Source organism: Zootoca vivipara, chromosome 4 (genome assembly GCF_965207765.1).
Source record: "Zootoca vivipara chromosome 4, rZooViv2.hap1.1, whole genome shotgun sequence".
In the NCBI taxonomy this organism is placed as follows: Eukaryota; Metazoa; Chordata; class Lepidosauria; order Squamata; family Lacertidae; genus Zootoca; species Zootoca vivipara.
In genome coordinates this window covers 95,571,398-95,593,551 of record NC_142587.1, presented here as the reverse complement: position 1 = coordinate 95,593,551, position 22,154 = coordinate 95,571,398, and the positions used below count along the sequence as shown (strand labels likewise).

Genomic DNA, 22,154 nt, shown 5'->3' with positions numbered 1-22,154 from the left:
GGGGGGAGCAGAACCTCCGTTAATTAATTATTTTTAAATGCTTTCCAATTCTTTGAGGAATATCAGTGCTTTTTTCTGGGGGTACGCACAGGGGTACACGAACCCCTAAACATTTCGTGAATCTAAGTCTGGCCTCATCGAGGGGCAGTATTTCAATAGGAGTAGGAAAAATGAGAGTACCCCTAAACATTTGTTAAGGAAAAAACCCACTGAGGATAATAGGGGACAGTTGCCCCCTTACACCCCCCTTGGCTACGCTCATGCCATGCCTCTCCCCCCCCACCCACCCAGGGAGAGGTGACCGCCGCCTGCAAAGTTGTGCACGCACAAGAGAGACGATCCCTGAGCGCCTCTTGTCTCCGCGCGCGCGCAGCAGCAGCACAAGTGCGCGCCCTCCCCAAGCCCGGAGCCCGGGCAGCTGGCGTGCCGCCTTGGTTGGGCGCGCGGGGCGGAGCTGTGCACTTTGGAGACGCTCCCCGGCCGGGGAAGACTGGGAAGAGGAGCTGCAGCAGCCGCCGCTGTTCAGCTGGTGCCTTTGGGGAGGCAGCCGGCACATGCTCGCACAGAGCGCGCGCCCGCCTGGCCGCCGGAGAGGAGGAGATGCGGGGAAAGAAGGAGGGATTAGTGCATTGAAGGGGGAAGAAGAAGAGGAGGAGGAGGAGGAGGGATTGCATGGAGCAGAGGTGAAAGGCTGATCCAGGAGGGGTGTGTTTTGTGTGTGTGTGTGCGGAGAAAAGAGATCCAGTTTGCCCGCTGGAGACTTCCACAAAAAGAGACAAGCCGAGCAGCCGCGATTTGCAAAGCGGTGGCCGTGGAGGCGGCAGCTGCTTCGGCTACTTCTGAAAGCTGCTTTCCTTGTGGATTCCATTGCAAGCCTCGCTTCCCACCCCCCACCCCACCCCTTCTTGCTCCACTGCCGGTTTGGTTGTGTTTTTCTTTTCTTTTTTAATTGCTTCTTCCGAGCCCCGGGTCGGCTCCCACCTCTGCTGGCGAGGAGCTGGCTGCCGAGGAGGAGACGGAAGCAGGGAAGCCTCTCCTCCATTTCAAGTCTCCGAAGCCAAAAACACAAAAAGGAAGGTGAGCGGCGGTCTGTGCTCTTCTTGCAAAACTTTCTGATTTTGGCAACCCTCTTTTGGAAGTCTTTTCGTGAGAGAAGGGGTGGGGTGGGGGGTCGGCGCTGCCTTGCTCTGCCGGAGACCCGAACTTGGAAAAGGGCGGGCGTGAATGCGAATTGGGATTCGCATCGTTTGGGGAGAGCAGGCGCGGGGAGGGACTCTTTCCAGGTTGCAAGAGCTGGAGAAAAAGGCAGACAAAGGTGAGCTTTATGAAAGTTGCGCCGTGTTTTCCCCGGAGCTCGTTTCCCCTGACGGGAAGGCAGGCTCGCCACATCCTCCTTCATGGGCGCATTCAGACGTTCTGATGTCCTGCATCTTCCCTCCTTTCATTCATCCATTCGTTTTTTTTATTTTAATCGATGCTAAACTACCACGTTGGATACCTGGTTTGTTTTCTACTCATCCATCCGTTGGAGAGAGAGGTGTCTTTCTTGGGGTGGATTTTTAAAGCACCCATTTCTGTCCCTGCGGGTGGAACAAGCGTACACACACACACACACACACACACACACGTACACGTGCTTTGAAACTTAAAGGGTCGGTTTCCAAAGAAACTGCGATGGAGTGAGCTGATCAAAACCGAGGGACGCCCTTGAAGCCGGTCTGTTCAAGAGAGGTGTGTTGTATGTCTGTTTTCCCTTCCTGAAATCAAAGGCAGTCATTATTTTCCAGGACTTTTGCAAAGCTCTGGCTTAAGAAAGGATGCTTTCAAATGAAACTGCTTTCTTGCCAGCTGAGTGAGGAGCTTAAAACATTTAATTGCGAAGAAGCACCGAGGGCCTTCTGGCGGTTCCCTCGTTGCGAGAAGCCAAGTTGCAGGGAACTAGGCAGAGGGCCTTCTCGGTGGTGGCACCTGCCCTGTGGAACGCCCTCCCAAGAGATGTCAAAGAGGAAAACAACTACCAGACTTTTAGAAGACATCTGAAGGCAGCCCTGTTCAGGGAGGCTTTTAATGTTTAATAGATTACTGTGTTTTATTTTTCTGTTGGAAGCCGCCCAGAGTGGCTGGGGAAACCCAGCCAGATGGGCGGGGTATAAATAAATTATTATTATTATTATTATTATTATTATTAAATTGCCTTGCTGGTGTGTGTGTAGCCTTGGATGCCACTAACACGTGTTAGTGTGTGGAACGAATTCATTGGATTCCTTAGGGCTGATTCCTTAGGTGTTTGGGTAGTTACATACTTAAGACATTTGAAGTGTACAAGTCAAACGGGACATGGAAACCAAGGGGCAAATGTGTGTTTGCATGTACACATTCTGGCCTGTTGGTCTACATGCACCCAGCGATGGCTTGCACATGTGAACGGACCAGGAACAGAACTTCGAAACGCACGTGCCTGTCAGCAGGGTCACTTCAGTCATGTACCGTAGCTGTGAGGGATAGAGACATGTGGGTGGTAGAATAAGGTGGTATAGTTCTGAAATGGGGAAAGGACTATACCGCTGGAGGTCGGAATTCATGTTTTTGGATGCTCCCTACTTGCAAGTTTCTGCGCAAGGTGCAGGCTCACCTGGAACATTCACCCCCACGTGTTTCTGCTTCCTTTTTTAAAAAAAACAAATAAGTGGGGTGAGCATTTGAAAATGGCCTCTCCAAGCTTAGAAGCACTGAGTTTGGTGTTGTCCATCTTTCACTAGCCTGGCTCCCTCCAGATCAGGCACGTCCAACAGGTAGATTGTGATCTACCAGTAGATTACTGGACGTCTGTGGTAGATCATTGGTAGATCACTGGCTCCTTCCAAAGAAGCTCAACAACTTTGGCTCCCCTAAAAATGCTCAACATTTTAGCCCTTCACCCCCAAAACAGGGCTTTCTTCCCACCTCAGAAAAGCTCAACAACTTTGACCTGAACCCCTAAAAAAGCAGGGCTTTCCTCCTCCCTAAACAACTTTAACCTGAACACCCCAAAAGGGGGCAGATCACTGCCAGTTTTTAACTCTGTGAGTAGATCGCAGTCTCTTCGGAGTTGGCCACCCCTGCTCCAGATGTTTCAGACTAACAGCCTGGAGAGCTCAGCTTGTGAGAGCGTGGCGCTGATAATGGCAACCTTGCAGGTTTGATTCCCATACAGGACAACAGCCTATCCCTGCATTGTAGGGGGTTGGGCTGGATGACCCTCAGGGTCCCTTCCAACTCTACAATTCTTTGATTCTGCAAACCATCTGGAAGCGGGTCTACATTGATTGGAAGGAGCTCCCTTCAGTGTTTCAGATGGGGCAGTTCCCATCCCTACCTGGAAGTGCCAGCAATTGAACCTGGTGCCTTCTATATGCCAAGCAGGTACTCCAAAAACAGAAGCTCGTAAGAATCTGCCTTCCACAGCGTCAGACACCAGTGGGTCTCCTGAGCTTCAGACAGCTGTTCTTCCCAGCCCTACCTTAAGATCCTGGGTTTCGGAAATGGGAACCAATTTCTTTCTTCTCTGGCGATCCTTCGTAGCCGAGCAAGATCGTCTTCCAAAACAGGGTTTTAGCAGTGAGTCCGTAAGTGGCTGTGGAGGCCAATTCTGGATCCACACGTCCTTCCACAGTGGGGACATAGGTTTCTCGGCCAGAGTTGATCACGGTGAAGGTTTGCCAAGCGTGCCTTCCTCTTAGCGCGTTTCTCCCTTTCGTCCTGAGTTTGAGTGTCTTCAAAGCCCATGACACCTTTGTTCTCCATTAGAGAGGAGGTTTTGCCTCCTGTCAAGCCTTAAAGGGCATTCAGCAGGGTGAGGAAACTTTCCTTCCCCCTGGCAAATGAAATCTGCTATACAGTGGCACCTTGGTTCTCAAATGCCTTGGTACTCAAGCAGCTTACAAACCCAGACGTAAGTGTTCCAGTTTACAAACCTTTTTCGGAAGCCAAACATGCTCCGTTTTGGGTCCGTCTGGAAAGAGAAGTAGCTGAACTGCAACTTATTACTAAGCTTAAAACCAGGGAGAGACCTGGATTGAATAAAGACACTGGATTCTTATCTCATTATACATGATAAAGCTGGAAGGAATTCTCACCCCTTGCTTTTAGACCATTTGCAGTCGTTAATGGTCATCAACAGCTATCAGTCTGGCAATCACCCACTCCCTCCCCCCCCACCATCTGACTATATATACACACCGGGTCTGGGGACTTCTGCTTCAGTGTATCTGAAGAAGTGTGCGTGCACACGAAAGCTCATACCTATGACAAACTTAGTTGGTCTCTAAGGTGCTGCTGGAAGGAATTTTTTAATTCCGTTTTGAGTGTTACGCTTCCGATTTGAGTGCCACACTTCCGATTGTTACGCTGAGGTCTGTCTGTTTTTGCTACAGTGGTACCACCGGTTACAAACGCTTCAGGTTACAAAGTCCGCTAACCCAGAAATAGTACCTCGGGTTAAGAACTTTGCTTCAGGATGAGAACAGAAATTGTGCTGTGCCGGCGCGGCGGCAGCAGGAGGCCCCATTAGCTAAAGTGGTGCTTCAGGTTAAGAACAGTTTCAGGTTAAGAACGGACCTCCGGAACGAATTAAGTTCTTAACCCGAGGTACCACTGTATTTATTTTGCATTTCTGTTTTTGCGGCTTTTTTTTGTGACTGTGTGGAACCCAGTTCAGCTCCTGATTGACGATTGTGTGACTGCAGTACATTCTTTATTGCTTTCATTTTATGGATCAATGGTCTCGTTAGATAGTACAATTCATGTTAAATTGCTGTTTTGGGGGTTGTTTTTAAAAGTATGCAACGGATTAATCCATTTTGCATTACTTTCTATGGAAAAGCACGCCTTGGTTTTGGAACGCTTTGGTTTTGGAACAGATTTCCGGAACGGATTAAGTCTGAGAACCGAGGTACAGTCATACCTCGGTTTAAGTACGCCTCGGTTTGAGTATTTTCAGTTTAAGTACTCCACGGACCGTCTGGAACGGATTAATCCACTTTCCATTACTGTCAATGGGAAAGTTCGCTTCAGGTTAAGTACGCTTCAGGTTAAGTACAGACTGCCGGAACCAATTGTGTTTGTAAACCAAGGTACCACTGTATTTCTATATTTTGAACTGCTCCTTTTCTTTGGTTCCCTCTCCACTTTCTGGTCTGGGTTTCTCCTCTTCCTGGATATGTGCTAGCAATTGCCACGGTGGCTGCAAGTAATATGATCGGCGGCTGGCGTTCTGGTGCCTGCCTCCAATGCCCAGCCTTTGATTTCAAACATTGCCCCCTTCTCTGTTTTCATGACCCCCCACCCACCCATAGCAATCCTCCACCTTGCAGTTCACCCTCCTCTCTCTCTCTCTCTCTCTCTCTCTCTCTCTCTCTCTTCTCCTTCTCCCCCCCCCCTCCCCGTCCCCCAAACAGGCCAAATTATCGGGAAAAGGTTGTGAAAGTGAGTAGGAGGCTGTTTCTGGGACCTCTGCTGTAAAAACTTCCCTAGTAAGTTATGACAGGATTAAAGGGATTCCTGAATTGAGGGAGGGAGAACCCCCTTCTCTGAACACAAAGCTTGAGAGAGGTTAAAAGGTTTGCTCTTGGGAGATAAGCCCAGACATGTCAATTGCCCTGTCTGGATTGAAATTCCAGAACGTAAAAATAGAGATCTTGGCTGGGTTTGGGTGCAATGCTTAAGTGTCTGCGCAAACGAAGAAAGCAGGAATCGCTCTGAGTTTTAGAATATCCTGTCTTTGATGTAAGAAGAGATCATTGTTTTGGGGTGTTTTTTTTTACACGCCACATTCCTTGGAGGTTTTTAAGCCAAGGCTTGGATGGCCATCTGTCATGGATGCTTCAGCTGAGACTCCTGCATTGCAGGGGGTTGGACTAGATGACCCCTGGGATCCCTTCTAACTCTACGATTCTCTGATTCACTGCCTGTGGTGCCTTGCTGTATTGTACAGGAGAGGTGGGTTCCCTGCTCTCAAGGAAGCTACAATCTGAAATTGACAATGGGGAATGAGGAATAATAATCATAATAAAAATTATTATTATTATTATTATTATTATTATTATTATTATTATTTATTTGTACCCCAGCCGGAGCCAGGCTCAGGGCGGCTAACATCATAAAACTAACACAGTATAGAAAGAACATAAAAACATAAAAACAGGCAAAGGAAGATGAACATGCATAGGTATCAAGTGAGAAAATAGCATGGCATGTCCTTCAAGGTGGGTGGCTTTGCTAGGATGGGCCAGCTGGGCCGCCTCAGTGGTGGCTCCCCATTTGTGAAATATTCTCCTCAGGGAGGCCCACCTGGCAGAGTCATTGCCTATGTTTAGGCACCAGGCAAAGCCGTTTTTGTTTACCCAGGACTTATTTACCCTCAACTTGGAGGGTTATTGGATATGTGTATGGCCTCTCATGCTTTTGGTGGCGTGAGTTGGGTATGTCTTTTTGTGACTATTTACGCTTGCACTTTTTAGGTTCTGGTTTCATCCTTGTTCCTGCATATGGTGATATTTGTTGCTATTTCTTGTTTTGCATTGCAAGTCGCTTTGAGGCGCTTTTGTGGTAGCAGATGATGGGAGCTAGTCAAATGTCTGGGTGGGCAGCTAGCAGCGGGTGACGAGGGTGCCGCTCCAGTTTCTGTGGCGGTAGACGGGGGAAGAAGTCGACCTGAAAAAGTTGTGCCCACGGGTGCTAATATGGGTGCCCCCTGCCTTAAGAATGCAATCCTATTGCAAGGGGCTGGACTAGATCTGACCCTCAGTGGTACCCAGCAACTCTACAGTTCTGTGATCCTATGCATGTAGGCGAGTCAAGGCCTAGATTTCCAGCATGGAGAGAATTCATGCCTCGGCAAGAAAAATAATAATACCGGTAATTGTCATATTTAAAGAAAACCTCCGGCAAGAAAATGAGGAAAGGTTTATTAGTCATGCCTTAGTCAAAAGGAAGTCCGAGACAGATGAATTGACTCTGAACCATTGTGTGTTTGGTTTTTTTTGGGGGGGGGTATTTTTTTTAAAAAAAATAAACAGACGGAAGACTTATTCTGCTGATTCAGAAACCGAAATCAGGTTCTGCATACCTTTAATCCACATTCTTTCCCTCGAAGAGTTCTGGGCAATGTTATTTAGCCCTCTCAGGGTTAAGAGATCCCAGCAGCTGTTAACAAACTACATTACCCAGAATTCTTTGAGGTGAAAACATACTTCAGATGCAGGTCCGTCTTAAGGGTACCTGGCGCAAATAAAAATTTTGCCCCCCCCCCTTCCCCTCCGGCCTGCACGGCTCCCGGCTCCCTGCCCAGCGGAGGCTTGTTGTACACGGGCCTGCGGAGGAGCTGCCGGGCGAGCTCAAGAGGCTGCTGCAAGGGGAGCGCGACTCCGCCTGCCTTGCTGAGCTCCGAGTCCGGCAGGCCCCGTTGCCAGCCCAGCGCCCCTTCGCTGCCACCAGGGCCATCGCCAAAGCCGGAGGCCCTCCCACTCGGGACACCCGAGACCGTCGGCCCCGCCGCATCAGAGGAGCGCGGGGCGGGACCCGAGGAGGGAGGGCCGCCCTGCCGCCGCCGGGCCCGGAGCAAGGAAGCGGCCTTCTTTGCAGGAGCAGCCGGGGTGCCTCAGAGGCCGAGCGGCTCCTGGGCTCGGAAGTTTGACAGCCTTCCCGCCAACCCTGGCAATGCGTTTCATTGGTAGAGCTGCTGCCATGTGGCGGCGCCTCTACCAATGAAACGCAGCGCCGGGGTGAGGGATGACCCTGCAGAGCGGAGCAGGGTCCTAGTGCCCCTGCTCTGCTCGCTTACCTCCCTGCTCTCCGCTGAGCGGCGTGGCTGGCGGAGGGGAAAGGGAGGCCGCTGTGCAGCTCCCCCACTTGCTGGGGCGCCCCTCAGCGCCTCCTGAGCGCCCAGGTGCAATGCGCCACTAGAGCCAATGGGCAAGCCGGGCCTGTTCAGATGTGGTTGAAAGGTATATAAATGTGTACACAGCTTTGGTCTGCATTAGTCTTAATAGAAGAAGCAACACAAATTTTGCATAGAGGTGCAATACCACCACTCATGTAGAGCCCCTTCCCATCCAATCTATGCATCACTTCTGCATGGTCTGAAGGAGTCCAGGAAAGACTATAACGGGAACAAGAACAGGCAGAACAAAATATATAAATCAGAAATGCATTAAAGCAATTATACTGAAAAGGCAATGAGGGCCACGTTCAAGGTGTTACTATTAGCATGTATAGCCCGCCCGCTAAAAGCATTTTTGCTTAAGACAAGCCAACCCAGATATTTAGAAAGTTGGTGCGAGTTTTAATCTGTTTGTAGTTTATTGTTATTTCAACTTTCCTAAAGTCTTACTGACAATTTTATTCTTTCGTGTTTCTTCTTGCAAACCGCTTCCAGGTTTCTTTGCAATCAAGTGGTGTATGAAATTGAGGAAATGAATGAAAATAAACGAACAGCAGCCTAAAATAACCCCCGCACCCATCCAAACAACAGACCACCCCAAAACAGACTGTTACTTATTTTCCCAGGCATTTGGAGAGAAGCATGTATTTGTCTGTCATCCTTGAGGCTGTAATGTTGCTTGCCAGGGAGCATCTCTTGGGAGTCGGGACCCTTGGCGAACGTCCCTCCACCCTGTTCTCCTTGTGGCAACTGAGGATATTTTATTTACTGCTTTATATTTTTAATAAAAACCTCAAAGCGGTTTACGGAACATTAAAGCAGCAATAAAACAATCTGATGTAAATCAAATTTTAGAGTATACAGTCAAAGCAACATGATTAACTAAAACAATAAAAACACTAATATAGTATCCCAAAGATTTCGAAATAAAACATTACAAAGGAGGTCAACTACAGAATACACACTCTACAAAGTTAAAAATCTTAAACATCTCAGAAAACAAAACATTGCTAAGTGAAGTCAAAGATAAAATGCACATTTAAAACAGCACAACTAACAAGAGAATTATCATAAGATATGCATCAGACTAAGTTGGAGCCCGTCTTCCTTGGTCTAGTAGAATAATAATAACTCTGTTGTCCCTTCTCCTTCCAGGACAACTTGGGGAGAGGCAGGTTCCCCATTCATGAATGTTGTCTTCTTCTTTGGTGATCCCTTGTAGCCGAGTAAGATTGTCTTCCATAAACACTGTTTAAACAGTGAGTCTGTAAGTGATTGTGGAGGCCAATTCTGGCTCCACACGTCCTTCCACAGTGGGGACATGGGTTTTCAGGCAAGAGTTGATCATGGTGAGGGTTTGCCAAGCCTACCTTCTTCTTAGCATGTTTATCCCTTTCATCCTGAGTTCGGGTGTCTTCAAAGCCCATGACACCTTTGGAAAAGGCTGTTCTCCAATTGGAGCGCTTGCAGGCCAGTGTTTCCCGGTTGTTGGTGTTTATACTACATTTTTAAAGATTTGCCTTGAGAGAGTCTTTGGACCTCTTTTGTTGACCACCAGCATTGCACTTTCCATTTTGGAATAGAGAACCATAGTTGCTTTGGAAGATGATAATCAGGCATCCGCACAACGTGACACCAGTCCAACGAAGTTGATGTTGAAGAATCATTGTTTTGACATGGGTGATCTTTGCTTCTTCCAGTACACTGGCATTAGTTAGCCTATGAATGTCGTAGTGTTGGCTCACTGTGGGATTGTGCATAGCATGCTCCTTGGAAAATTCTCCAGGGAGCAATGAGATGATCAACGATGATGGATAAGCGTCCTTGAAAGGCCGGCTGCCCCACCCTGCTGAACTTCCTTTGCAAATGCGCAGCCACAGGGGAGGGATGGATGTGTCCTAAGGTGCACTTTTGGTCAATAATAATAATAATAATTTATTATTTTTATTTATTTTATTATCTGGCCGAGTCCCCCCAGCCACTCTGGGCGGCTCCCAATCAAATATTAAAACAATACAGCATTAACACAATTACAAAAGTCACAAACAGTACATAAACCACATCAAAAAATACACAACCAAACGGAAAACAATTTCCACATAGATCAAAATCCAAAACTAAGAATACAGCATTAATACAGTTGAAAATGACATAGGTAAAAAATAGCAGGAATTTAAACAGGAAAAATGCAAAACAGAGCCCTCTCTTCCCAACAGCATTTGTCTTGCAAAAAATTCGTCTTGCAGGGCATTCGTCTTGTGAGGTACCACTGTATTCCCCCTCCCCTGCCCTCAGCTTGCTGAAAACTCCCCTTGTACTTTTAGGCGGCCCCCTTTCGGCTCCTTTTCTGTCGGCACTCACACCTGAGTTTGCTGTTAAGAGGGAGTGATGGTTTTGTTGCAGTGTTTACTTGGTTCACCGGTGGCTGAAAAGAAAAGAAAAGTAAGCATTAAAGCCAAATATCTCTGTTATAGCTCACGCCTTGTAGTATTACAGTATCAGTTTGCTGGGGGGACGGACATTTTTTGAAAATACAGCCAGTCCTGCAGGAGGATTCTCCGTGCAACTAACGGCTTGATCTGGGAGGAGGATTTTCTGGGGTAACTTAAGTAGCTATGGGCTACTGTAAGCTATAAGGGTGCTACAAACTCTGCTCTTCCAGCACAGTCACAAAAAAGAGCTGCGAAAACGCAAAATAAATAGCAAAAACAGACCGACCTCAGCATAGCACTCAAATCAGAAGCATGACACTCAAAATGGAGCACGTTCAGCTTCTGAAAAAAAGTTCACAAACCGGAACACTTACTTCCAGGTTTGCAGCGTTCGGGTTCCAAGTTGTTTGAGTACCAAGGCGTTTCAGAACCAAGGTACCACTGTAAATAATAACTGTGTTGCCGAAGGAGCTCTTCTTCCTGCCGCTACATTTAGGGATTTTTGTGTGCGCGACAAAAAAAACATTACCAGTTTCAGCTGCATTAAAGTCTTTACTTTTTCTAACTAACCCTCTTTAGTGCCTATGGGCAGCTCTCTCTTCCATCCCTGGGAACATTTAAAAATAGCCTCTCAGTGTGAGCCAGGAAGTGAGACCTATCCAGACAATGAGATTGTTCTTTCCATACATCTCTGTGCCTCTGTCCTCCTGTTCCAGCCACCGCAGGGAAGGCTTTAACTTCAACGAATCTGTCTCATCCTCTTTTCAAACCACCTAAGTTGGTGGCTATCCGTGAAGCACATTCTGCAGATTAACAATGGCCTGTGCCCTCCTTCTATCTAGCTAGCCTGAATCACCCAATGTTCATTTTTATTATTATTGCATGCTCCTGAGATCCATTGTTATGTGCAAGGGGGAAGAAATCTCCACATTCTCTGCACCATAATATTTTATACACTCTCGGTCATGGTCCCCCCCATCTTACCCTCCTTTTCCCCAACTTAAAAAGGGAGAGTTGTACCTTGATCATTTTTGGGTGGCCATTTCTGAACCTTTTCCAGCTCTGCCGTTTCCAGCTGACTCCATCCGAACTTTTCAAGAGTCTTCCAAGTGTGGTTGCACCAGGTGGCTTCTGTTAGCGATTTTTTGCGATTGCAATAAAAGTGGCTTGCAAAGGAGGAAAGGAAAGGAAAAGAAATCCAAATTCAAGCATCAAATAGCACTTTAAAATGATACAAAGCACGACAGTGGCAGTCTTCTCACTTTGGTGATCACTCATAGGCGAGTAAGATTGTCTTTCATGAACGCGGTCTTAACAGTGAGTCCGTAGGTGACTCTGGAGGCCAATTCTGGATCCACACGTCCTTCCACAGTGGGGACATAGGTTTCCGGGCGGGAGTTGATCACGGTGTGGATTTGCCAAGCGTGCCTTCCTCTTAGCACGTTTCTCCCTTGCATCCTGAGTTCGAGTGTCTTCAAACACCTTTGGTAAAGGCTGTTCTCCAATTGGAGCTCACACAGGCCAGTGTTTCCCAGTTGTCGGTGTTTATACTACATTTTTTTTATATAGATTTGCCTTGAGACAGTCTTTAAACCTCTTTTGTTGACCACCAGCATTACGCTTTCCATTTTTAAGTTCGGATTAGAGTAGTTGCTTTGGAAGACGATAATCAGGCATCCGCACAAGATGTCCAGTCCAACGAAGTAGATGTTGAAGAATCATTGCCTTGACACGGGTGATCTTTGCTTCTTCCAGTACGCTGGCATTAGTTGGCCTGTCTTCTCAAGTGATGTGTAAAAAGTTTCGGAGACACCGTTGATGGAATCTTTCAAGGAGTTGGAGATGGTGTTTATAGGTGGTTCACAAGCATACAATACAGTGGCAGTAGTGTCACGTCAATTAAAGTGACAATTTGAAGGTGGCAATTTTAAAAAAAATCTGAGCCAACTGGTCTTCTGGTCAGCCTGTCCCCAAGGTTTCTCATTAACGTCACCTCTGGATAAGCTTCCAAGGAATGCCTTCATCCCCTGGGAACCTGCTGCTTCTACTTTAGAAGAGTCTGCTGGATCAGGCCAATGGCCCACCTAGTCCAGCGTCCTGTTCTCACAGAGGCTGACCAGATGCCTTTGGGAAACGGACAAGCAGGACCCGAGCACAGGAGCAACTCTCCCCTCTAGCGGTTTCCAGCAACTGGTATTAAGGATCATTGCTCCAGCTGTGGAGGCAAAGCACTGTTGTCATGGCCAATGGCCATCCAATTGCCTTCTCCTCCATAAATGGTTCACAGTGTCATGGAATTGCATTGAACATCAGCTTTAGGCTCCATGCAAGGAATGGTGCAGCTCATGCTCTCGGCTGCTACATTATGCCATTTCTCCCTTGGTGGGGGGTGGGGAATACACGAATCCACCCACAACTAATTGTTGTTGTTGTTGTTTAGTCGTGTCCGACTCTTCGTGACCCCATGGACCATAGCACACCAGGCACTCCTGTCTTGCACTGCCTCCCGCAGTTTGGTCAAACTCATGTTCGTAGCTTCGAGAACACTGTCCAACCATCTTGTCCTCTGTCGTCCCCTTCTCCTAGTGCCCTCAATCTTTCCCAACATCAGGGTCTTTTCCAAGGATTCTTCTCTTCTCATGAAGTGGCCAAAGTATTGGAGCCTCAGCTTCACGATCTGTCCTTCCAGGGAGAACTCAGGGCTGATTTCCTTAAGAATGGATAGGTTTGATCTTCTTGCAGTCCATGGGACTCTCAAGAGTCTCCTCCAGCACCAGAATTCAAAAGCATCAATTCTTCAGCGATCAGCCTTCTTTATGGTCCAGCTCTCACTTCCATACATCACTACTGGGAAAACCGTAGCTTTAACTATACGGACCTTTGTCGGCAAGGTGATGTCTCTGCTTTTTAAGATGCTGTCTAGGTTTGTCATTGCTTTTCTCCCAAGAAGCAGGCGTCTTTTAATTTCGTGACTGCTGTCACCATCTGCAGTGATCAAGGAGCCCAAGAAAGTAAAATCTCTCACTGCCTCCATTTCTTCCCCTTCTATTTGCCAGGAGGTGATGGGACCAGTGGCCATGATCTTGGTTTTTTTTGATGTTGAGTTCAGTTGATGAAGCTCAATATAAAAAAACCCCCACAACCAATATTTACATGCATTCGAGGTGAGCAGCATGCAATGCAAGAAGCCCCCTTCCCCCCGCACGCTGTTGCAAGGAGCCTGCCAGAAGAATCATAGAATTGTAATGTTGGAAGGGACCCCGAGGGTCATCTGCAATGCAGGAATCTCAGCTAAAGCATCCATGACAGATGGCCATCCAATCTCTGCTTAAATACCTCCAAGGAAGGAGAGTCCACCACCTTTTAAGGAAGTCCACAAACAGCTCTTCCTCTAAACATCTTCCTGATGTTTAGCCGGAATCTCTTTTCTTGCAACTTGAAGCCATTGGTTCGAATCCTACCTTCCAGAGCAGGAGAAAACCAGCTTGCTCCATTTCCCATGTGACAGCCCTTAAGTTATTTGAAGATGGCCATCCTATCTCCTCTCAGACTCCTCTTTTCCAGGCCAAACATACCCAGCTCCCTCAACCATTCCTCGTAAGGCTTAGTTTCCAGACCCTGGATCATCTTGGTTGCTGCCCTCTGCACCTGTTCTAGCTTGTCAACATGCTTCTTAAATTGTGGTACCCAGAATTGGACACAGTATTCCAGGTGTGGTCTGACCAAGGCAGAATAGTGTGGTTCTAATGCAGTGGAACCTCGAGTTACTTTACCCTTGGGTAACGTAAACTTCGGGTTGCGAAAGCAGCAACCCCAGAAGTGATTCGCCCCTCGCGCGTGCACAGAAGCGGTCCTCCAGTTGCGAAAACTTCGGGATACGGCCGGACCTCCAGAACGGATCCCGTTTGCAAGCGGAGGTACCACTGTGCTTTCCACTGTGATGCAACAGCCCCAGGGGAGGGCTTGAACACATATCGAGGCATTCTAGCCCAGTGTTGTAGGCTGGTTGGAAGCAGTGGTGTAGCGTGGGTTGCCAGAGCCCTGGGCTGCGCAGAGGTGGTGGGAGGGAGGTTAATGATTGGAATACACAAGCACATTCAACAGCCTAATGGCATCCGCGTCACCTGGGAGATGTCAGTCGCGGAGATAAGAAAAGAAGAGTTGCTCCATTGTCTGGAGAGGTCATTTCCTGGTTTGCATAGAGAAGCTGTTGTCCTTGATCTGGATGTGGATTCCTGAACCAGCCTCTGGAGAACTTGGAAAGCATGCCATTTTAAAAGGTCACCTGCGTTTTATTTAAAAGGTGCATCCGTGAGAGGCAGCTATGCCTCCGGCCAGCTGCTGGAAACCTCAGGAGGAGGAGAGAATACTTTTGTGCTTGAATCCTACTTGCAGGTTTGCTGCAGACAACTGCTTGGCCAGGAATAGGACAGGAGGCTGGAGTAGATGAGCCGTTGGCCCGATCCAGCTGCAGACTGAACTCCTGATTCCATCTCCCTTCCATGCCACTGAACGCAAGCAGTTTTTCTATGAAGCTTGGGATTTTTCCCTCTGTCCCTTCGCTGGTTCTTTTGGCTTTCCTCCTCCACTGGCCCTCCTGTGGAAGGAGGAGGAGGAGGGAGGGGGCGTTTGTGCAAAGGAGGGGCCTGCGCGCACTTTTTTGAAGACAAGTATTCCTTTTACATTTGTCTTCGCAGTTTCTTGAGAGTTTCAAGCCAAGCGAGGCAGGACACAAACACACACACACACACACACACACACAGAGAGAGAGAGAGAGAGAGAGAGAGAGAGAGAGAGAGAGAGAGAGAGAGAGAGAGAGAGAGAAGACCGACCGTGTCTCACTTTTTGGCTGGTTCTTTCTCGCAATCAATTCCTCGCCCATTTTTATATATAAAGTTTTTTTTAACATATTAAACCATGTAGTTCAAACCCGTTTATAAGAAAATACAAAACACAATTGTATAGAAAAGGAAAAAAGAAAATAAAACAGAGAAAGAGACCCTTTTTGTGCCAGATTTTGGATGAAGTAAAATTATTTTGGAGCACCGAGAGTTAAATTTTTTGCGGCAGCGGGGGGGGGCAATTTGCAAGGAGACAGACACCCCAAAGCAAGTAGGCAAGGATATAAGATCAGAAATGTGAAATTCTGACTGCAGTGAGGCCCTCTGACACTCCGAGCCTTGCAACGTCTTTACTCAGAAGTAAGTTCCACTCGGCTTCCTGGTTTGTCTGCTTACAGCAAAGGCTTGATATTTGTTTTATCTCTGTGGTTTCACTGTGTGGCTGAACTGCAAGAGAGTGCCTGGCAGAATTTGGCTCAGCAGGCAATTCGAAATAACCCTTCGTTTGGGACTAAAATAGATATGTGCATGGCTTGAAATGAAGGCCAGTGTCTGCCCTTCCCTGTCGATAAACTTTAATGAGAGACAAAAGTTGCTGTTTCTTCAGTGGCATATAGTCATACACTCAGCAGTATGGTTTAGTGGCTAGAGCAGCCTTCTAAACACACATGCCCCCCCCGGGCAACCCAGTGTCCTCCAAAGGTTTTGGGTTACACTGTCAGCCACAGCCAGGATGCAGTGTTAGAAATTAGCCAGGCGCGTTTTGCTACTGGTGCAGGTCCAAATGCGACTACAAGGAGATTTCTGGGCACCAAGTTCGACCCCAGTTTATAAACCCCTCTGCCTTAGTCCATAGTTAATACCATTTCCATTTCCACTGTCTGTATCTCTCTCCTCCTTGCATACCGGACAAGTGAATTGTTGTAAGAGGAAGTTGCAGTCAAGCAATGTACAGTCGTACCTTGGATCCCGAACACCTTGCAAGTCGAATGTTTTGGCTCCTGAACGCCGCAAACCCGGAAGCGACTGTTCCAGTGTGCAAACGTTCTTTGGAACCCGAACGTCTGTCGGGGCTTCCGCAGCTTCCGATTGGCTGCAGGAGCTTCCTGCAGCCAATCAGAAGCCGTGCTTTGGTTTCCAAACGTTTGGAAGTCGACCGGACTTCCGGAAAGGATTCCGTTCGACTTCCAAGGTACGACTGTACTTGCGATCATAGAATTGTAGAATTGTAGCATCAGGAGGGACCCCAAGGGTCATCTAGTCCAACCCCCTGGTGAAAAGACATTCTGCTGTGGTGACTGCAACCTAGATTTCAGGTGCCATCGGGCACCTAGCTTACATATCTGAGTTTCTAACACTTCATAGGACTGATGGGAGTTGTAGTCCAAAACTTCTAGCAGCCCCCAGTTTTGGGGGAGACTGGGATATATGGTGGATTTGTAACTCATGTCAGGAGGGCGCTTGTATCTAAACATTAGAAAGAACTTCCTGACAGTAAGAGCTGTTCGGCAGTGGAATTTGCTACCAAGGAGTGTGGTGGAGTCTCCTTCTTTGGAGGTCTTTAAGCAGAGGCTTGACAGCCATCTGTCAGGAATGCTTTTTTTTTAAAAAAAAATATATTTTATTAATTTTCCAATTAAAACCAATTATATCACATTCATTATTTCAAATTATACACATATATATATCAATCAAACCGAATGTTATGCCAAATCGTCTAAAGAATTTTTTATTTGGGTTCCCATGCTTCAAGAAATTGGGGATTCCTCGCAACCGTCCACTGCCGTCTTTTTTCTAAAGTTCAAATCGTCCTCCAAGTTCATAATAATCCAGATCTTCCCCTTACAGTCACATAGATGTTTTCCACTTTCAACCGATTGTTTCCCAGCTGCTGAGATAAATATCAAACAAGGTTTCACAAATGTTCTTTCTCCTGTGTGGGTTAATCAGTCCAGCCTCCCCATAAATCTTCTTAGTCTGGAGCTCCCTGTTGCGTCGAAGCAGCGCCATCTTAAAAAGCTCAAATCACTTTCGTTTTCTCTCATAGCCATGAAGATTAACGATCTTTATAAAATTTACAGCTTTTCCAGGCAGAAGACCCAAACATCAAACCATAAACTCTTGGTAAATTAATGGATCTCCTTGCCCTATAGCTGAACTTAGCTTCAGGTCGCTGCTCCAATTCAAAGTGCGTCACAGCTCATAAATCCTCCGAACGCGTCCAGGACTCCTTCCGTCCGACTAGGGGGGGGGGGCTTTTCTCATCGGCAACTCCACATCTTTAAAAAATATGCTCAGTAACAACAGTTTATAAAGTTCAACTCACACAGTCTTTTGCTTCTCTTTCACTCCAAACAAGCCAGGACATCGCGTCTGGGAAGATACGAAGTAACTCATATGAAGAAAAATAAAAAAAAACTCAATTCCCTTATCGCTCCGTCCCCATCAATCCTTCTTCCAGATGATATACAGCCTTTAACTCCTCTCCCTCAGCAGCATAGATTTCTCAGCAGTAAACAGCGCTTCTTCCCCTCCTTCTGAAGTATGTCCATAGATTTAAGCCTAATTATCTTCTTTAACCATGGAAATCCCCGCCATGCAGATTAGCGTCCGGGAGTCCTGGCCCTCGTAAGTGCTTTTCAGCCCAAGCTCCCCCCACTCCATAAACAGTCGGAGTGGGTCTGGGGGCATCGCGGGCCAGCGGCCCCTCTCCGTAACCCCCGGAGAGGGTAGGGGGTTGCCATTTACTCCCCTAGCAACCGCCAAATTCCTTACGAAGGTCAGAGGGATGGAAAACAGGTCCGCCATTCCTGCCGGTGGAAACCGGAACCCTCATCTGTCAGGAATGCTTTGATGGTGTTTCCTGCTCGGCAGAGGGTTGGACTGGATGGCCCTTGTGGTCTCTTCCAACTCTACGATTCTATGATTCTATCTTTGTTCTTGAAGTAGCCACATTCCTGCTGAATCTCCTTGGCCAAGCCGATATCTTGGGGAGCCAGTGATATTTCCCCAGTGATTAAAGTATTCAAGTATTAAAGCCTGGTGCATTCTTCCCAAAGCCTGGGAAGCTTTCGCCCAGCTTAGGGAGGGAGACGCGATGCTCATGCTTGTGATGTCAGGATGTCCCAGCGCTGCCCCCCCTCTGCCAATCACCCTCGCAAGCAGGCGCCTCTGCCTTTACCAAAAAATTCACCGCACGCCACTGATCACAACCTCATTTGTGCAAGACCCATGCAGGTGCTAGGGAACATTTTCAGGGAGGGATGTTCAAGGCAGCCATGCAGTTGTCCTGTGCTACGTTGTTTCCAATGTTTTGGCACACAGACACACTCCCGTGTGTGCATCAGCCCCCCGCCCAAGCCCCTCGTGGCACCACAATAGTCCTTTTGTCTTTTTGAGACGGTGGACCAACGCTTCTGGAATCCTGCCCAGACACAGGCTGGCTCGTTCCACTTCCTTGCCTTGGCAGGTGGTAGCTGTAGGAATCTTTTCCGCGGGTTGGCACCTCGCCTGTGGTCAGCCAGCCGTGCTCAAGGCAGTCAATTCAGCTTTGGGCACGGACAGATTCTGGAACGATGTATGGGGGCCGAAAGGCAGCTCCCTGCATCAATGTCAGGTTGGTTTGCAAAGCGGCACAGCAGATCCCCAATGGACCGGGCCCTTCCCCACCCCCATCCCTTGCAGCTGCAGAAATCTCACCCGTAGATCTTGCAGCATCTCAAACGGCCGTTTGGAAACCCTGCCCTCAACGGTTCCTCGTTGTTAAGATCGCTTGTGGTGAGCAAGCATCCCTGCAAGCTTGCCTGTTGTTAGCAATGCCCTGTGATGCAACGGCCCCAGGGGAGGGCTTGAACACATATCGAGGCATTCTAGCCCAGTATTGTAGGCTGGTTGGAAGCAGTGGTGTAGCGTGGGTTGCCAGAGCCCCGGGCTGCGCAGAGGTGGTGGGAGGGAGGTTAATGATTGGAATACACAAGCACATTCAACAGCCTAATGGCATCCGTGTCAGCTGGGAGATCTCAGTCGCGGAGATAAGAAAATAAGAGTTGCTCCGTTGTCTGGGGAGGTCATTTCCTGGTTTGCATAGAGAAGCTGTTTTCCGTGGAAGCATGCAGCTGTATTCGGGCAGCACTGGGTTTTGAAATTTTGCATCCCTATCAATTTTGCGCCCGTAGCACACACACACGTGGAAACCCCCCTACGCTACGCCACTGGTTGGACGCGGAAGAATGGTGGGAGGAACCAGCTGAGGGGTCCCCAAGGGAATAAGGTTCAGAGGCCAGAGAGTGGTGGTGGGGCAATGATGAGAGGTCAGAGGGAGAAGACTGGAGGCGTCGGAAGCTGAGGAGGTCACAGGGTTTAGTGAGCAGAGAAAGTATGTGGCAGAGAGAAGTCCAGAATCGGAGGCAGAAGCAGAGGCTGGAGAGGAAGGGAGGCCAAGAGACGGGTCAGGCTGGTGAAGAGCCACAGGTGTCTCCCTCTCCTGCTGCAACAAGCTCCCCTCCTCGCTTGTCTCCCAGAACCAGAAGAGGCATGAAAAGGGTGAAGGAGAGGTTGACTGCAGGCAGGCGCAGTCTCCGATTGCTTGGGGTGGGGAAACCCTAGAGAGGGAGGGGACAGCCGGCTGTGGGAAGGTGAGGACTTTCAGTCTCAGTAACTGATGCCTCGGGCAAGACCCACCTGTGATGAGCTGTTGTGCTCATTCGGCTTGACACTCCTTTGCCAATTGTGTTTTGCCAATAAAGACTTAACTCTAAGTTGCATGGTGCGATTGACTGCTGGGAGGAGTAAATCCACTGTTGAACAGGTCCTCCCCTCTGAACGTTCTTCCTAATATTTAGTCACAATCTCTTTCCTTGTCGCTTCAATCCATTGGTTCGGATCCTGCCCTCTGGAGAAGCAGAAAGCAAGCTTGCTCCATCTTCCAGGGGGAGAGCCCTTCCCATATTTCAAGATGGATCTCTGATCAATTTTCTTTTCTCTGGGCTAAACCTGCGCAGCAGTCCCAGCCTGCACTCCAAATAAACAAAACACACATCCCAGAAATAGAGACATTTCCTCTGTTTAATTAACCTGATTAATCGGTTAGAGTCGTGCGTAAATTGCAAAGCAGGCTCCTGATTGTCCCTGAGGCCAGCTTATTTTATCTTGGAACGTTTTGTCTTTGAGCTCCGCTGGGATGCTACGCCCCTCCTATCAGGAACCGGGAGGCTGCAAGGAGCCGCTTGGATGATCTGGAGAAGTTGATGGCGTGCCATGTTTCTATCCCACTCCTGTGATCTGGGAGACCTGGGTTCAAATCTCCACTCAGCCAGGAACTTGGTTGTGTAACCTTCGGCCAGCCACTCACTCTCAGCCTAGCCTACCTCACAGGGTTGTTTTCAGGAGAGAATGGGGAGGGGAGACCCACATAAGAGCTCCTTGGAGAAAAGGTGGGAGATAATTTCCTAAATAATAATAATAATAATAATAATAATAATAATAATTTATTTATACCCCGCCCATCTGGCTGGGTTTCCCCAGCCACTCTGGGCAGCTTCCAACAGAAAAATAAAACATAATAATCTATTAAACATTAAAAGCCTCCCTGAACAGGGCTGCCTTCAGATGTCTTCTAAAAGTCTGGTAGTTGTTTTCCTCTTTGACATCTGTTGGGAGGGCGTGCCACAGGGCAGGCGCCACCACCGAGAAGGCCCTCTGCCTAGTTCCCTGCAACTTGGCTTCTCGCAACGAGGGAACTGCCAGAAGGCCCTCGGTGCTGGACCTCAGTGTCCAGGCAGAATGATGGAGGTGGAGACGCTCCTTCAGGTATACTGGACCGAGGCCATTTAGGGCTTTAAAGGTCAGCACCAACACTTTAAGCACATAGGGAAAGCCTTGCTGGTTCCGGCCAATGGGAGTTCAACATCCTGTTTTCTCCGTGGCCAGCCAGATGCCCCCATGGGAAACGGACAGGCAGGACCTGAGCACAACAGACCCTCTCCCCTCCTGCGGTTTCCAGCAACCGGATCAAAGGATCAGGAGATGGGGAAGGACTTTATGTGGCCGAGACCCTGGAGGGCAGCCACCCGCCAAAGTACAGCATGCTGAGCTAGACGGACCAAACTTTAGGAAGGCGTGCAAATTCATGGGAGATAAGAGCTATCAATGTTTTACTAGCCACGGGGGGGGGGGGGGGGGTGATGCTGTGCTTCCACTGCCAGAGGTGGCCTGATCCAGCAAGCTCTTCTTTCATTGTTAAGTAGATATTCTCTCTCTCTCTCTCTCTCTCTCTCTCTCTCTCTCTCTCTCTCTCTCTCAATTTATATATAGTTTTCAATTTTACAACAATTAAACAAATTGCATGAATTAAATCACATCGTTAATATCAACTTCCCTTCTCCTTCCATGGCTCATTATAATTTCCCCCTTTCTGCTGCATATTCAAAGTACAGTCATACATCGGTTTAAGTACGCTTCGGTTTGAGTACTTTCGGTTTAAGTACTCCGCGGACCCGTCTGGAACGGATTCATCCACTTTCCATTACTTTCAATGGGAAAGTTCGCTTCAGGTTAAGTACAGACTTCCGGAACCAATTGTTAAATTGAGGTAGCACCGTACTCCTTTTTCTTTCTGTTTCACCATCTTATCTTATTTTATCCCCCCCCAACCCCCGCTCCAATTAGTCTGAACTTGCTAACGCTTTGAGTTGTTCACAATGATTTTTCATATATCCCACGAATTTCCCCTGTTCTTTCTTAAAAACTAACTTCTCCTGGTCTTGAATTCTACTAGTTAATTCAGCCATTTCGGCATATTCTGTCCATTTCATCTCCCAGTCCTCCTTCGCTGGAAACTGCTCCTTCCTTCCACTTCTAACTGGAGATTCCCCAGCCCTTTCTGGGTGCAAAAAAACCCCCTAAAACCCACACCTTAGCTCTGCCCTCCAGCTGTGATCCCTCTCCCAATTAGGGTCAGAGGGC

At 48.1% G+C, this 22,154-nt stretch overlaps 1 protein-coding gene across 2 annotated transcripts in view; it reads left to right on the top strand.

The window, feature by feature from the left end:
- Positions 1 to 471: 471 nt before the first annotated feature.
- Positions 472 to 22,154, top strand: part of TSKU (tsukushi, small leucine rich proteoglycan) — a 33,077-nt gene continuing 11,394 nt past the window's right edge. Inside the window, exon 1 of one of the 2 annotated variants that reach the window (XM_035115993.3) lies at positions 472 to 1,077. The gene's annotated coding sequence lies outside the window, so the exon portion shown is untranslated. Of the gene's footprint in view, positions 1,078 to 1,156; positions 1,732 to 22,154 lie in introns of those variants that run through there. The other variant, XM_088668451.1, reaches the window with a different exon arrangement.